Source organism: Macrobrachium nipponense, chromosome 10 (genome assembly GCF_015104395.2).
Source record: "Macrobrachium nipponense isolate FS-2020 chromosome 10, ASM1510439v2, whole genome shotgun sequence".
NCBI classification, from domain to species: Eukaryota; Metazoa; Arthropoda; class Malacostraca; order Decapoda; family Palaemonidae; genus Macrobrachium; species Macrobrachium nipponense.
Window position 1 is genome coordinate 101,994,000 of NC_087204.1, and position 16,858 is coordinate 102,010,857.

At 39.5% G+C, this 16,858-nt stretch overlaps 1 protein-coding gene and 1 long non-coding RNA gene across 2 annotated transcripts in view; one reads left to right on the forward strand and one right to left on the reverse strand.

Annotated features, from left to right (window-relative positions):
* LOC135224061 (beta-1,4-glucuronyltransferase 1-like) overlaps positions 1–16,858 on the forward strand; it is a 46,095-nt gene that overhangs the window by 21,304 nt on the left and 7,933 nt on the right. The gene's annotated exons all lie outside the window — the stretch shown is intronic.
* LOC135224199 (uncharacterized) lies at positions 5,432–8,172 on the reverse strand. The gene is made up of 3 exons (XR_010316679.1): positions 7,747–8,172; positions 6,785–6,922; positions 5,432–6,039 (listed from the first exon to the last, which is right to left on the reverse strand). It is a non-coding gene; the product is annotated as an uncharacterized LOC135224199 (long non-coding RNA).

A 16,858-nucleotide genomic window follows, 5' to 3' on the forward strand; every position in this document is an offset into this window, starting at 1 on the left:
ATACAAATAAGTAGCATATGAATAAAATTTGTGCGTCTACGTAAGTTACTGTTATTTAGGTCACCTACGGTACTGTATTTTGCTACTTTCGAAGGACTTCCAAAGTTTATACCCACCCATTATTGCCTTTGTTGGCTTAATTAATATACTTACGAATGCATCTCTGTGTCAATTTACATATAATTCTGGATTATTCATCTGGTACTGAAGGTGAAGTATTTTTTGTTTTTTTTATAGATCACTTAGAATCTGTTTTAGAGCTTCACCAGACCAATGGAGAAATCGCTTGCCAAAGCAGTCTAGCCATATTGGTCAAAGCTCAGGGCTTCAACCAATGATGAGAAGAGTTAGAAAAATTGTCTCTCCGATTGGCCGAGAGACTTACCTTTCTTGAAACAGTTTCTTAGGCAGCCATGATTGTGAAACTAGGTTAATTTTAAGATTGCAGTTTAATATGATAGCTTCCTGATATTTTTTATGTTAGTACTTCGTGTTAGCAATTATGACCAGTTGCGGTTAACTGCTGGTTGCGTTTATCCAACTTAAGGTTAACTTAGGTATTTATAACTTGTTTGGGACATCAGGGACTGTTTGGAGAACCAGTCTTGAGGGGAGTGGATTCTGCTAGTAAACTCAGTATGGAGGGCGAAACTCTTATTTAGCACCAATTAATAAATGAAAGACTAATTTACTTAATCATTGCTTTGATAAACTCTAGTCTGCAATTGGTACAGTGGGCTATGTATGGAGGTATTCTGTGCATTTTCTTGTGAAGTTTTGTCAAATTCTAATCGTAGGAACACTTGGTATGTCTTATTGCCCATTACTCTTGCTCTACAGGCGTATTTCTGTTCTTAATTGTATTAGTCAAGTACTTCGTATTTGTTTCTTAAGTGTTTCGGTATCTTACACGAAGATTCTCTGGTATTAGCAACTTAATTCGCAACATAGCTTTTTCTCTAAAAAAAAATTCTGCAACATAAGTTTTCTTCTAAAAAAAAATTCTGCAAACATAGTTTTTCTTAAAATAAAAATTATAAAAAATTACTGTAAACAGATTTCGGAATGAAATTCCAATGATGCCACACGAAGATTCTCTGGTATTAGCAACCTTAATTTGCAACTTAGTTCTCTTCTAAAAATTGAAAATACCAACTGATTTATGGGATGAAATTCTAATGATGCCCCAGCAAACCATCTTGCTGTATCTAGAGATATAGTTCTTTCAGTAAGAATAATACTACAAGGTAATTTAAATCTTTTAAACTAAGGCTTCAATTTTATTTGACAAGACATTACTCGTACTACAAAGGTTTGAATTTAAATATTTTAAAGAAATATCTTTACGAAAAATATATCAATGAAAAATAACAGCATTGGGCAACCCTTCTATTACTTTTTTAAAAAACTCGATTTAGGTGTATTTAATACAAAAATTAAAAATTTTTTAAAAAATAAGCTTTACAAAAGACTAGAAAACTAACCCGAAACAACAAAGAATACAATCCTACTTGTGTCTTCGAAAGACTGAACACTTTAGGCTGTCCTTTATGTTTACATTCTTCTTCCAAGTAAAAAATTATGAGAAAACGAATAAACACGCTACCAATACCTAGATTAGGAGGATTCTGCAAGATTACTACCGTAATGCCAATGTAAAGCAATTAAACAATCCTACCAGTCAGTTTTTTAAAAAATGTGATCAATCATTACACAGTATTATGGACACTTCAACGAAGTAATTTTTTATTGCAAGTGCATAATTAAGCTGGACAATCTACACGCTAATCGAGAAGTCCCAGCAAAAGCCATCTTAATTATATAAACCTTAAGCTTTTTACTTGCTCTAGAAGTCACTGGGGTCAATCTAAAGCATGTAGGAACTATCAGGAGGTCACGGAGGTCAGCCAGAAGGTTTTAACTTCCGCCAGAGGTCACATAGGTCAACCAGAAAACATTGCAGTACCACCAGAGCTCACGCAGATCAACCAAAAGCATTGCAGTGCCACCCCAGTCACCAGAGGCTCACGTAGATCAACCAGAAGCATGGCAGTACACCAGAGCTCACATAGATCAACCAGAAGCATGGCAGTACCACCAAGAGCTCACATAGATCAAACCAGAAGCATGGCAGTAACCACCAGAGCTCACATAGATCAACCAGAAGCATTGCAGTGCCACCAGTCACAGAGCTCACGTAGATCAACAGAAGCATGGCAGTACCACCAGAGCTCACGTTGATCAACCAGAAGCATTGGCAGTACCACCAAAGCTCACACAGATCGACCAGAAAGCATTGCCGTACCACCAGAGTTTACTAGCAGAATCCACTCTGTTCTCAAGAGTGTTCTCGACGGTCCCTGATGTCCCAAACAAGTTATAAATACCTAAGTTAACCTTAAGTTGGATAAACGCAACCAGCAGTTAACCGCAACTGGTTCATAATTGCTAACACGAAGTACTAACATAAAAATATCAGAAGCTATCACTATTAAACTGCAAGCTTAAAATTAACCTAGTTTCACAATCATGGCTGCCCTAAGAAAACTGTTCAAGAAAGGTAAGTCTCTCGGCCATCGGAGACACAATTTTTCTAACGCTTTCTCTCATTGGTTGAAGCCCTGAGCTTTGACCAATATGGCTAGACTGCTTTGCAAGCGATTTCTCCATTGTGCTGGTGAAGACTAAAACCAGATTCTAAGTGATCTATAAAAAAAAATACTTCACCTTCATACCCAGATGATAATCCAGAATTAATATGTAAATTGACACAAAGATGTATCGTAAGTATATTAATTAAGCCAACAAAGGCAATAATGGGTATAAATTTGGAAGTCCTTCGCAAGTAGCAAAATACAGTACCATAGGTGACCTAATAACAGTACTTACGTAGACGCACTTTTTAAATTTTATTCATATGCTACTTATTTGTATTTTGCAAAACTTAATTGCCGTTTCACAAGTTCATATGCAATAAACATGACAGTTCTTAAGTGCAACCATTTCAAATTCTTACAACTACAAACATTTCACCAATAAAACGGGCAAAACATTTGTGGAGAATGTGGCATGATATCCCTCTTAGCAGCCGAGATTGATTGGTAAATAAATCTGTGATAATTAGGTCAACATGTCTTACCTGCTTTGTCCGATTTAAACAAAAAAAAATAGAACAGCCTACTTTGCCTGCCTTACCTGTCAATCACGGACACCCAACAAAACAAGTTTCAGGAGTAACAAAACGTGACGCTACAGACGACCTTTATACGAAACATAAACCACTTCGAAATTAACAGAACTGGCAGATCAGGTGAGAAAGATGAAGAATGAATATCACTGGAGATTTCAGAAAGTTTAAGGGACACTTCTTACCATATTTGGAGAAAACTGTACGCTAGCCATATATATGTGTACCCCACTCAGTCAAGTACAAAACACTACAAAATAAATTTCTTAATTGTCTTCAAGTCAGAGTTGTTTACGAACCAAGAGCAAAGTCAATTAGTAAACAATGACTTAAACGGCCAACTCAAGATAGGTCGAGAATTCAATAATTCAATACCATTAACAGCAAGTGTTTTATGGAAAGGAAACGCTCCCTACGGCCAGTTAAAATTGCTATTAAAAAAAAGCAATAGGTCTAGGTCAAAGTGACAGGTCGAAGGAACTAAACCTGAATAAGGTTCCTGTAAGGCCCCTACCTTCTAAAATGGACCACTGAACAGTCGTCCCTGGTGAGGTAGTTCTTTTGAAGAAGCAGAGGTTGAAGCACCGGATTTGAATACGATTCCAGTAAGGGATCTGTCCTCCCAGATAGATTATCACTGGACAGTATCTCCTAGTGATTTCATTACTGCAGAAAAAACAAAAAGTGTTGATAAATAAATGAGAATCTATCCTCAAAGAGACAACGCTGTAACATAGAATTCAGCCTAAAAAAAAGTACAGATCCATTTAAGCTCAGATTGTCTAAAGCTTTGTAATGGGAAAAATATTCCTTTAATTAGTAGTGATTTATTTAGATTGATTCATCACCCTCCTCTAATATCTTTACACTGCTATTGTAAGTGATTGGAACTGTGAAATGTTTTCATTTTTTGTTGTGGACACGAGTGTGACAGTGTAGCCAGTCCGTTGTTTTGTTTTTCTCTCGCTTTTGAGTATGGGAGCGCTGCCCTGAATCTTTCGTCTGCTTTTGGTAACACTAAAAGACCATGTAAGAATCACGAAATGCTCTCGTGTGTAGGACGTCATCCGGTCCTCCTCTCAATTTGGCTATTTTACCAAATTGTTAATACAAATGATTATCTATCCCTTGCAAGGTAAGCTTTTAAAGTTGTATATTACCATTAGTTCATTATTTGGAACAGATCATTATCATGGAAGAACAGTAGCAGACGAGAATTCAAGTGCAGAGTTTGCCTGCCCAGTTAGGCCTGTCCACACGATCGGGCCTGATCGGCGGACTTCCCCTCTAACGGGCACACTTGACGGGTAAACCGTCAAATTGCCCGATGGGTATTGTAGCAAAATCACCATGGTGGTGCCCGATGGCTTGAGCTTCGACCCTGGCAGACGTACGTGAACCATATCATTTCTTTTACCGAGCCATTCTTTGCACCATATCTCTTTTATTTTCATCACACACAAAGCAATTATCATGCTACACTATCTTTCTTCTTTGCGTAGGCACCATGTTTATCGTACCGCACCTGAACACACTACTGGCATCGTCGGGCATGCCCACTCTCCATCGCCTCACTCGTGTGGACAACATTCACGGATAAGTCCGCCAGAATTTGCCCGTCAACCCTGGAGCACGCCGATCAGGCCTGCTCGTGTGGACAGGCCTTTAGGCATGTTGCTATGCCCTTCCTTAACGAGGAAAAATTTTCATTGTCGTGGAAAGATACTTCGCGTTCATAAGTTGTCATGAAATTTTTGCTGTGTTAGTTTGATTTGTAACTTAGCGTTTGATAGGGTTAGTAAAACGTTAACAAAAACAGTCATAAGAGTTTTGTTTGTATACAGTTTTTTGCATATACCAGTGCCAAATGGTACCACAACATGGCCATCCTGCAGGGCATTTTGGGGTTACCCCTACCTGTAATAAAGAAACAAGCTGAATACCAGGAATTTTCTTCAATACCCCTAAAAGGGAAATCAGCACTCAACTGGCCTCCCAGTGGGAAGACATCACCTGGCCTCATCAGTAGTAAGACCCATACACACAAAGAATATCATGTAATAGCAGGTAGGACAGGCCTACCCTATTTGCCCAGGCAGCGTAAACGTTAGTCTTCATACCCACCATGTCAACTATGACACAGTACCATTCTACCGACCTGTGTCTCCCGGCAAGAGACTGACAAGTGTATATGTATACAAATAGTATTATTATCACGTATCTTAATGTCATGGTGAGGGAAAACTCCTCCCGGGACAGCTTGAGTCACCCACCACTAGTTCATGGAAAAATTAGGTAAACAAACTCAATAATCAGTAGGGTTTGATTAAATAAGTCTTCAGAACTTCATGGTAGGTATTATGTGCAGACCACAGATGTTTATTCAAAATTTATGTACTTCACTGCAGCGAAACTAATAAATTTCATTTACAACAAAATACCACCTAAATATATTCATGTTAAAAAATCTAGTCTCCACTGAAGTGCAAGAAATTGAGAGAATTTTAGCTCAATATGCCAAGTGAAACCGAATAGTGTCTTACACCTTTTGGACGCATAACTATTTTTAGTCAGTTCATTCGACTTATCACTGGCTTTTCTTTACAGCAAAATCTTGAGGGACGAAAAAAAAAGAGCAAGATTCTCATTTCACAATGAAATATATAAAGAAATTGTTTCTGTGTTTTAGACCTAGCCACATGAACACATTTGGCCTACAAGCCTTGCGTCACAATTCTTCATAGTTGTATTTTCCCAGAGGTATCTCGTCTCTCTCTCTCTCTCTCGTTATACCCGGCGAGTGGGTTATCTTCGTCCACTGTATATCTGGCGTGAATCTCTTTCTTGAAGACCTGAAATAAAACGGAGTTATCTCTTTTAGTAGACGCGTGTGAGGTACTTCATATCATTCAATCTTATTTTGCCTAATATAAACAAATAATATCAATCTGTCATTCAAATTTGCTTTGTGTTGTCAAGATTCAACAACAGCAACGATGTACATTAGCTATACCTACAAAGAAGTACGTTTGAATAAACAAACAAGGGGTTATCAATCGTCAAAGTTCTAGTCCTACTTTTAGACTTTACGATTACTCTGAGAAAGCTGAATGGACTTTTTTCTCTCTGAATTTGGAACCTTTTGAGAAATCATTCTACTAAAGAATTATGGGTGGAGCATCATCCTAAAACTGACAACTGATTCGAGCCAGAAATACCAGGTTCATTTTAGGATAACTCGTGGCAGACTTTTAAAATGTACACTCACTTCTTTTATTTTACGTTTCGTGGTGGAATCTTTGAAATAAAGACAAAATGTGTTCTACTTATGTAGTTTTTCCTTGGAATTTAAAAGACACGAAGTTAATTTGCTATGAGTCTAGAATGTTCAAGAATGGCTTGCAGTGTATGGCAATGTGGTACTGCAAAAGGAACTAAAATGCAGTATTTTTCTCTCAGAATCAAAACGTAATATGATTGCCTTGACAAGACATGAGACATGAGGACGTAGCGCTCTCTAACAGTAACAGTAAGTTTGAAAGAAAGAGAGGAACTTTTAATTGAAAGATATGTGAATAAACATTTTTATAAGCATACCTTGTAAATGTGGTCGTTATGAAGCATCTGCCTCTTACGACTTCCTGACCGCTGCCTTCTGGTCTGGAATCCACTGTGGCATAAGAAGGCATTGTTCAGCATATGCCACGTATACCCAGCCTCGTGCATCTCGTAGATCTGGAGAAAGAAACGATGAGTGAAAAGGAACGTAAAAATCGAGCTTAAATCATAAAACTTAATAGAAATAAATGAAACTACGTAACATAATATTCACACCTATCTTGCACTGCTCGCAAATGGTATACATTATTTATTATTACGTTAGGTTAGATGTATAAGATAAAGTGAGGTATACATCTGCATTCCTATTTGTTTTTTTACTATTAAGAAGGAATGCTTTCGGTTGCGCCTTAACATCCAACTCAAAGAGCTTGACGATGGATTTTTTCAGAATTAGAAGAGACATAACCCTAAGCTTTAAATTTTTAAACAAGAGATGCTTCTGGTTGACCATCATTTCATGTATACCTTAAATAATATAAGGATTGCTCTAGGTTCCTCTAACCGTTCAACTAAAAGAGATAAGAGCTAGAATTGTTAAGAATTATGAGTGATATAAGCCCAGGCTAACAGGTTTTCTGAAGAAGAGCTACAATAGTAGCTTCACATCAGCAGTACATCTGATGGCTAGGGTAGTCCCTTACGACGCTCCTGATTGGCTATTGATAAGCCAATCACAGGGCTGGAAACTGAGTCTCTCGAGAGAGTTTACATAGGCAGGGTGTATGTTCCACCTCTCCTGAGGAAGACACATCCTTCAGGATAGGTGGAAGATATATCCTGCCTATGTGAACCTCTCGAGAGAGACTGAGTTTCCAGCTGTGATTGGCTTATCAATAGCCAATCAGGAGCGTCATAAGGGACTGCCCTAGACATCAGATGTACTGCTGATTTGAATCTATTATAGTACTTAATCATTTTGGTTATACCAGTAACTGTACCTGGCTATTCCGAGTATAGCCATAACCGACAAATCTCTCGTCGTAAGGAGGGACGTCAGCTTTGGTGACGTAAATGGGCTCCCAGAATTCAGCCCAAGTGCTAATGTTGTACATGACCTCCAGTTTCCTAGGCCAAGACGACTTGTCGGTCTCCCACTTCTTCAGCTGCGAATTGTGCTGGTTGAGGTGGAATACCTTGATGTGAAAGCGCTGAGCTTTCTTCTTCTTGAGAAGAGCTTTCAGCTCTCCTTTAGTCCTAGGGTTCTTCTCTACCCCAGCGTGAATCTCGTAAGTTGGGATGATATATGCGCAGCGATCGCAGCTTCTCGTCGAGTTCCGGGACACGAATTCATTCAGTTTTCTCGACATTCCGGGAGCCGAGATCATGTCGATGTCGAGTGTGAAGGAGTACTCTGCGGGACAGCCTTCTCGGCCAAGTTCCTCAGGAGATTCTGGGGATAAGCCGCCCTTTTCAAGTGCTGGGCTAGTTTCTCGGGCGGGACCTTCTCCACTATTTCTCTGTTGACAGATTCCGGCTGCTTGCAGTTGTACTCCAGCTGTTCCTCATCGTCATTGACAACATACTTCGGAGGGAGGTTTCTCGGGTAAGTTATGTGGAAGGCTACTCGAGACATCATCCTCGGGAAACACTTCTGCAGATATTGGATCATAGTGATGGCCACGGTAAAGTCGCGGTCGGGGGTCAAGACGGACACGGACATAGGACCCTCCCACGTTTCGGCCATGTAGGCCTATGTTTGAACATCAGGTCGGCGGACGTCTGAGTAGAGAGACAGATCCTCCAAGAGTCGCAGGTCCCGTCCCAATCGTCCCCCGTGATGGCGAAGGGGTGCATCTTGAAACGACCTGACTTGTCTAGGAGCCACGACTGTGGTCTAGGTAAGGGTTTGGTATTTCCCTTCCTGCGTGAAGTTTGTTCGGCCCAGATGAAGTATCGCAGCACTGAAAAAATACAAGAGGACGATGTTTTGTTTTAAAATATAAAAACGGACACAGGTAGAGATGGAAAACTCAGAACCAAAAGGTACTCTCAGAGAAGAAGATTTCTGTAGATTATCTGATAGAGTTTAGTTTAGAGGCGTAATCTTCAGCCAGGGTAAGTGTCTGGTAAATGATCTAGTATGGTTTGAGTTGAATGATTGTGTAGACAAGACGCATTGACAAAATTTGATACAGCAGAAAGTAAATGTTAGTGACTATGAGTCAATACAAGAACCCTAACGCATCAAAACAGTGGATTCTGCACAATATTCGAAATTGTAACTTTTCCATATGATAAAGCCTTGATTACTCTTTATTCAAAAACCTGTTAGCAAATGTCATTTTTTCCAAGGAAAAAAGGACGTTTTAAAAAAAATATAATGGAAGAGAAAATGAAAAGTGAACGCTTTTGGAAACAACAGAGCAATTATGTCATTACGAAATGTAATGTTGTAAAATCTAGGAGTAAGGCCACACAAGCACTGGGACCTATGATGATGTCATTCAGTGCTGAAAGGGAAAAGGACAGTAAAAATAGGACTTCAAGGTGTAACAGGAGAAAAAACCTTTTGCAGTTGCACTATAAAATGACTGTTGGGAGGGGGTAAGCAAAAAAGCAATGAAGGGGATTGCAACTCCGAGCCTATGAAAGTGCATTACGTGGGGTGCACTGACGGGACTACCTTCCTCTAAGGGGGACTGGATGTGTTCATACAAAAAGCAAAACAACCACAAGAATATCCATTAGCCAGACGATCGGGATTTGAAAACTTACCCAGGGATCCTCATTCATGAATCTGTCAGTCGAGGGCTGATCTAAAACCCTTCTTATGGACACTGGTCTCTGAAGATTCCCACATTACGCAGGTCACTATTATCGTGATGGCCACGTTGAAGAATGTAGTCACCAAGCCAGTTAATATTATCGTTTCTGAAGACGGCATCTTCGCGTAGTCCTCGTTACTATAATAAATGATTGGATTTTGGACAGTGAAAAATAATTTGGTCACGAAATTCTGCTCTGGTGTAACATGTATAAAAAAAAAAAACTTGATTACCGATTCACAAGTTGTATTTTTAACAGAGATAAACAATATGGATTTAGGAAAATGAAGACCAATTTTGTTGTGACATTTTTTTCTGTCTCTAGTGCAACTGCATATCACTTGTTTACCAAATCATGAGTTGTACATTAACAGATACCTGACAAACTTCTCCAATGTTCCAGAGGTCCTTTATTCCTCCTTAAAAAGTCGGGACTGTGGAACAGTTTCCCTACTGAGGATGCAGTGCAACTTAACTTCCTCAGAAGTTTCGAGCAATGATGTATATAAAGCATTACTACCCCTAAAAAAAGAATTCATCTTGTAATTTTATTTTTAATAATTTGTATTTATATTTTATCTATTTATTTATTAATCTATCTTTTTTCTCTCTCTCTTTTCATGACCGATATCCTCTCTCTGTGCATATCTTATTATCTTCTGCTTCTTCTTTGAAAACGAACACCATAATATTCTTAGGAAGCTCGAATTTCAAGGTCAGGGCTCCTTTGGTGGGCTTGTTTCACATTAATAAGGGTTTACCTTCCCAATAATAATAATAAAAATAATAATAATAATAATAATAATAAAATAATAATAATAATAATAATAATAATAATAATAATAATAATAATAATAATAATTAATACAACTACCTAAAGGATACAAACACCATCCCCCACCAACAGAAAGGCTGCAGGAGGAAGTGTAGGGGCAGGGCAAAAGACCAGCTCCTGATAGACAAAATGGTAATGAAGAACAGTAGAGAGAAAACCAACCTAAGCATGGCATGGATAGACTATAAGAAAGCCTTCGACATGATACCACACACATGGCTAATAGAATGCCTGAAAATATATGGGGCAGAAGGAAAACACCATCAGCTTCCTCAAAAATACATGCGCGACTAGAATACAATACCTACAAACTCTGGAATAAGACTAACAGAGGTTATCAGGAGAGAGATCTTCCAGGGCGACTCATTGTCCCCACTACTCTTCGTAGTAGCCATGATTCCCCCATAACAAAGTACTGCAGTAGATGGATGCTGGGTACCAATTGAAAAAAGAGGCAACAGAATGAACCATCTGATGTTCATGGACGACATCAAACTGTATGATGGTGAAAGAGCCATCAAGGAAATAGATACCCTAATCCAGACTATAAGGATTGTATCTGGGGACATCAGGAAGGAGTTTGGAATAGAAAAATGTGCCTTAGTCAACATACAAAAGGGCAAAGTTACAAGGACTGAAGGGATAAAGCTACCAGATGGGAACAACATCAAACACATAGATGAGACGGGATACAAATACCTGGGAATAATGGAAGGAGGGGATATAAAACACCAAGAGATGAAGGACACGATCAGGAAAGAATATATGCAGAGACTTAAGGCGATACTCAAGTCAAAACTCAACGGCGGAAATATGATAAAAAGCCATAAACACATGGGCAGTGCCAGTAATCAGATACAGCGCAGGAATAGTGGAATGGACGAAGGCAGAACTTCGCACCATAGACCAGAAAACGAGGAAACATATGACAATACACAAATCACTACACCGAAGAGCAAATACGGACAGACTATACATAACACGAAGAGGGGGAGGGGACTATAAGCATAGAGGACTGAGTCAACTAGAGAACAGAGTACTGGGGCAATATATGAAAACCAGTGAAGACGAGTGGCTAAAGAGTGCATGGGAAAGGACGACTAATAAAAGTAGACGAAGACCCAGAAACTATACAGAGACAGGAGAATGACAAGCAGAACAAAGGAATGGCACAACAAACCAATGCGCAGACAATACATGAGACAGACTAAAGAAACTAGCCAGCGATGACAACATGGGGAGAGCTAAAGAAGGAAACTGAAGGAAATGATAACAGCGGCACAAGATCAGACCCTAAGAACCAGATATCTTCAAAGAACGATAGATGGAAATAACATCTCTCCCATATGTACGAAGTGCAATACGAAAAATGAAACCATAAACCACATAGCAAGCGAATGTCCGGCAGTTGCACAAAACCAGTACAAAAAGAGGCATGATTCAGTAGCAAAAGCCCTCCACTGGAGCCTGTGCAAGAACCACCAGCTACCTTGCAGTAATAATGGTACGAGCACCAACCTGAAGGAGTGATAGAAAACGATCAGGCAAAGATCCTCTGGGACTATGGTATCAGAACAGATAGGGTGATACGTGCAAATAGACCAGACGTGACGTTGATTGACAAAATCAAGAAGAAAGTATCACTCATTGATGTCGCAATACCATGGGACACCAGAGTTGAACAGAAAGAAATGGAAAAAAATGATAAGTATCAAGACCTGAAAATAGAAATAAGAAGGATATGGGATATGCCAGTGGAAATTGTACCCATAATCATAGGGACACTAGACACGATCCCAAAGATCCCTGAAAAGAGGAACCTGGAAAAATTTAGAGGTTGAAGTAGCTCTAGGACTCAGCAGAAGAGTGGACCCTAGAAACAGCGCACATAGTAAGGAATGTGATGGACTCCCTAAGGAGGCAGGATGCAACCCGGAACCCACACTATAAATACCACCCAGTCGGAATTGGAGGACTGTGATAGACCAAAAATAAAAATAATAATAATAATGTTGATGGCGACGAACGAAAATATATACGCAATTAAAGATCATGAGTGGCTTTTTGTTCACCGAAGTGGTTTTTACCCAAAAACCAACACAAAACATGAGGGAAAACATCTCTATTTTTCACTACAATGATAACAGTCATTCAGCTTTCGTCGTCAAGTAAGGTTCGGCCTTCCCTCTTTCAATAAACCCTGCAAGTCGCAAATGGCACGAGTTACGGACAAAACGTTGTGCAGCTGCCAGCAGTGATAAGGGCCAAGCAAAAATATATAATTCGTCTGTGAACGTGATAACAGAGCGCTTTTCAGCCTTGTTTAATGAAATGTCAGTATGGCATCTGGAATGACGTTCAGATGTGTAATGCCTCTATAATGTTTAAAAATCTCGTAATGCATGATACTACAACTCTGGCCTGGGGTCCAGAAGTGACCCCCACTTAATAATAATAATAATAATAGTAATCAACAGCCTGAGATTGGAGCTACAGAGGCAAAAAAAGGAAGAAATGGACCAAGAGAAGAAAATAAGGAAAAAAATATGGAGATGCTACATCAGAAGCAACCCGACAGAGAGAGGATATAGAAGAAGATTGGTCAACATCTGGAATGAGAGGAATAACACCCCCCAAACAGAGCAGAGGCTGGCAGACCAAGTAAGGGAACATAAAGAAAAAGAACTGGCTCTCCCCAACAGAAAGAGAAGAACGAACTGAGAGACGATGCCACAGAAGACGACAGGGAGGATGAGGTATCAAACAACGACACACAAAGAAACACTGACGAAGTAACAGAGAGGACGGAATGGGTAGAAAAGATTAGACAAAGGATGGAGCCAGATACAGAGAGAACAAAGATCCCCTCCATGAAAGCCTACAACACAAAGAAATTAAGGGAGAAAACAAGTGAGTCAATGAAATAATGGGCATAATACACACCACCAGTATCACAGAAACAAATAACTTGACATATGCAGGAGCAAGATTAGTAGCAAGAATGATGGGAATTCGAACACCAACACCACCAGCACAACCAACCCAACAGAAACCAAAACAGCAACCTCCTTGGAAAAGGCGCCTGGAAAAGCAAATCATGGTGATGAGATCTGACTTGAGTAAACTGAAAGAGATGGCGGAAAAAAGGCTAAGAAGCAAGAAAACAAGTGAGGAACTCAACGAGAAATACAAAGTACAAAGATGAGGGGACTAAACAACACAATAGAAGATGTAAAACCAGAGGCTTAGGCCAAAGCCCACCCATAAGATCCAACGGTACATGAACAGGAATAAGGGATACCAACAGAACAAACTATTCGGAACCAACCAGAAAGACTATACAGCCAACTAAGAGGGGAAGACAACCACCCAGAAATTCCTGAAGCCGAACCAAGTAAGAGACTCTGGGAAAAACATATGGAGCAATCCGGTATCACACAACAAACATGCAACATGGCTCCAGGAAGTCAAGGAAGAAGAAACAGGGAGAATAAAACAAAGATTCACAGACATCACGACAGACACAGTCAGACACCAACTAAAGCAAAATGCCAAACTGGAAAGCCCCAGGTCCCGATGAAGTCCATGGATACTGGCTCAAAAAACTTCAAGGCCCTACACCCACGAATAGCAGAACAACTCCAGCATGTATCTCAAATCACCAAGCACCCAAATGGATGACCACAGGAAGAACATCCTTAGTACAAAAAGACAAGAGTAAGGGAAATATAGCCAGTAACTACAGGCCTATCACCTGCCTACCAATAATGTGGAAGTTACTAACAGGTATTCATAAGTGAAAGGCTATACAATACCTAGAGGAGACAAACACCATCCCCCACCAACAGAAAGGCTGCAGAAGGAAGTGTAGGGCACAAAAGACCAGCTCCTGATAGACAAATGGTAATGAAGAACAGTAGTGGAGAAGGAAAACCAACCTAAGCATGGCATGGATAGACTATAAGAAAGCCTTCGACATGATACCACACACATGGCTAATAGAATGCCCCCTGAAAATATATGGGGCAGAGGAAAATACCATCAGCTTCCTCAAAAATACAATGCACAACTGGAATACAATACTTACAAGCTCTGGAATAAGACTAGCAGAGGTTAATATCAAGAGAGGGATCTTCCAGGGCGACTCACCGTCCCCACTACTCTTCGTAGTAGCCATGATTCCCATGACAAAAGTACTACAGAAGATGGATGCCGGGTACCAACTCAAGAAAAGAGGGAACAGAATCAACCATCTGATGTTCATGGATGACATCAAGCTGTATGGTAAGAGCCATCAAGGAAATAGATACCCTAATCCAGACTGTAAGGATTGTATCTGGAGGAGACAATCAAGGATGGAGTTTGGAATAGAAAAAAAAAATGCGCCTTAGTCAACATACAAAAAAGGCAAAGTAACGAGAACTGAAGGGATAAAGCTACCAGATGGGAGCAACATCAAACAACATAGATGAGACAGGATACAAATACCTGGGAATAATGGAAGGAGGAGATATAAAACACCAAGAGATGAAGGACACGATCAGGAAAAGAATATATGCAGAGACTCAAGGCGATACTCAAGTCAAAACTCAACGCCGGAAATATGATAAAAGCCATAAACACATGGGCAGTGCCAAGTAATCAGATACAGCGCGAGGAATAGTGAATGGAAGGACGAAGGCAGAACTCCGCAGCATAGATCAGAAAAACCAGGAAACATGACAATACACAAAGCACTACACCCAAGAGCAAATATGGACGACCTATACATAACACGAAAGGAAGGAGGGAGAGGACTACTGAGTATAGAGGACTGCGTCAACATCGAAAACAGAGCACTGGGGCAATATCTGAAAACCAGTGAAGACGAGTGGCTAAAGAGTGCATGGGAAGAAGACTAATAAAAGCAGACGAAGACCCAGAAATATACAGAGACAGGAAAAAGACAGAAAGAACAGAGGACTGGCACAACAAACCAATGCACGGACAATACATGAGACAGACTAAAGAACTAGCCAGCGATGACAATTGGCAATGGCTACAGAGGGGAGAGCTAAAGAAGGAAACTGAAGGAATGATAACAGCGGCACAAGATCAGGCCCTAAGAACCAGATATCTTCAAAGTACGATAGACGGAAATAACATCTCTCCCATATGTAGGAAGTGCAATACGAAAAGTGAAACCATAAACCACATAGCAAGTGAATGCCCGGCACTTGCACAGAACCAGTACAAAAAGAGGCATGATTCAGTGGCAAAAGCCCTCCACTGGAGCCTGTGCAAGAAACATCAGCTACCTTGCAGTAATAAGTGGTACGAGCACCAACCTGAGGGAGTGATAGAAAAACGATCAGGCAAAGATCCTCTGGGACTATGGTATCAGAACGGATAGGGTGATACGTGCAAACAGACCAGACGTGACGTTGATTGACAAAGTCAAGAAGAAAGTATCACTCATTGATGTCGCAATACCATGGGACACCAGAGTTGAAGAGAAAGAGAGGGAAAAATTGGATAAGTATCAAGATCTGAAAATAGAAATAAGAAGGATATGGGATATGCCAGTGGAAATCGTACCCATAATCATAGGAGCACTAGGCACGATCCCAAGATCCCTGAAAAGGAATCTAGTAAAACTAGAGGCAGGCTGAAGTAGCTCTAGGACTCATACAGAAGAGTGTGATCCTAGAAACGGCACACATAGTAAGAAGAGTGATGGACTCCTAAGGAGGCAGGATGCAACCGGAACCCCACACTGTAAATACCACCCAGTCGAATTGGAGGGACTGTGATAGAGCAAAAAAAAAAAAAAAAAAAAAATAATAATAATAATAATAATAATAATAATAAAATAAAATGGAAAAGTAATCCACAATAATATGTCTGGTCTTGTTATTTAAAATACAAAGCAGAAAGCTTTCGAAGACCTGCACGGTCCTCCTTGTCAATCTCAAGGAGGGACCGTGCAGGTCTTCGAAAGCTTTCTGCTTTGTATTTAATTAAAACAGGATCTCAGGTCCAGGTCATGCAGGAGTCGTCGTCAGTGCCGGTATTATTATTACTATTATTACTATTATTATTATTATTATTATTATTATTATTATTATTATTATTATTATCATTATTATTATTATTATTATAATTATCATCATCATCATCATTTGGGGAAAAATCTCGCCATCACGAAAGTTCACAAAATATTCTAAAGGGTCCACAATAATGTAATCGTTTTACGAGAGTTTTTAACAAATATATTATTGTGGAGCCTTTAAAACTACTACTATACTATACTATATACTACTATTATTATTATTATTATTATTATTATTATTATTAATTATTATTATTATTATTATTATTATTATCATCATCATCATATATAATGAAGAACCCTATTCATACGGAACAAGCCACCAAAGGGGCAATTATTAACTTGAAATTCGAGCTTCC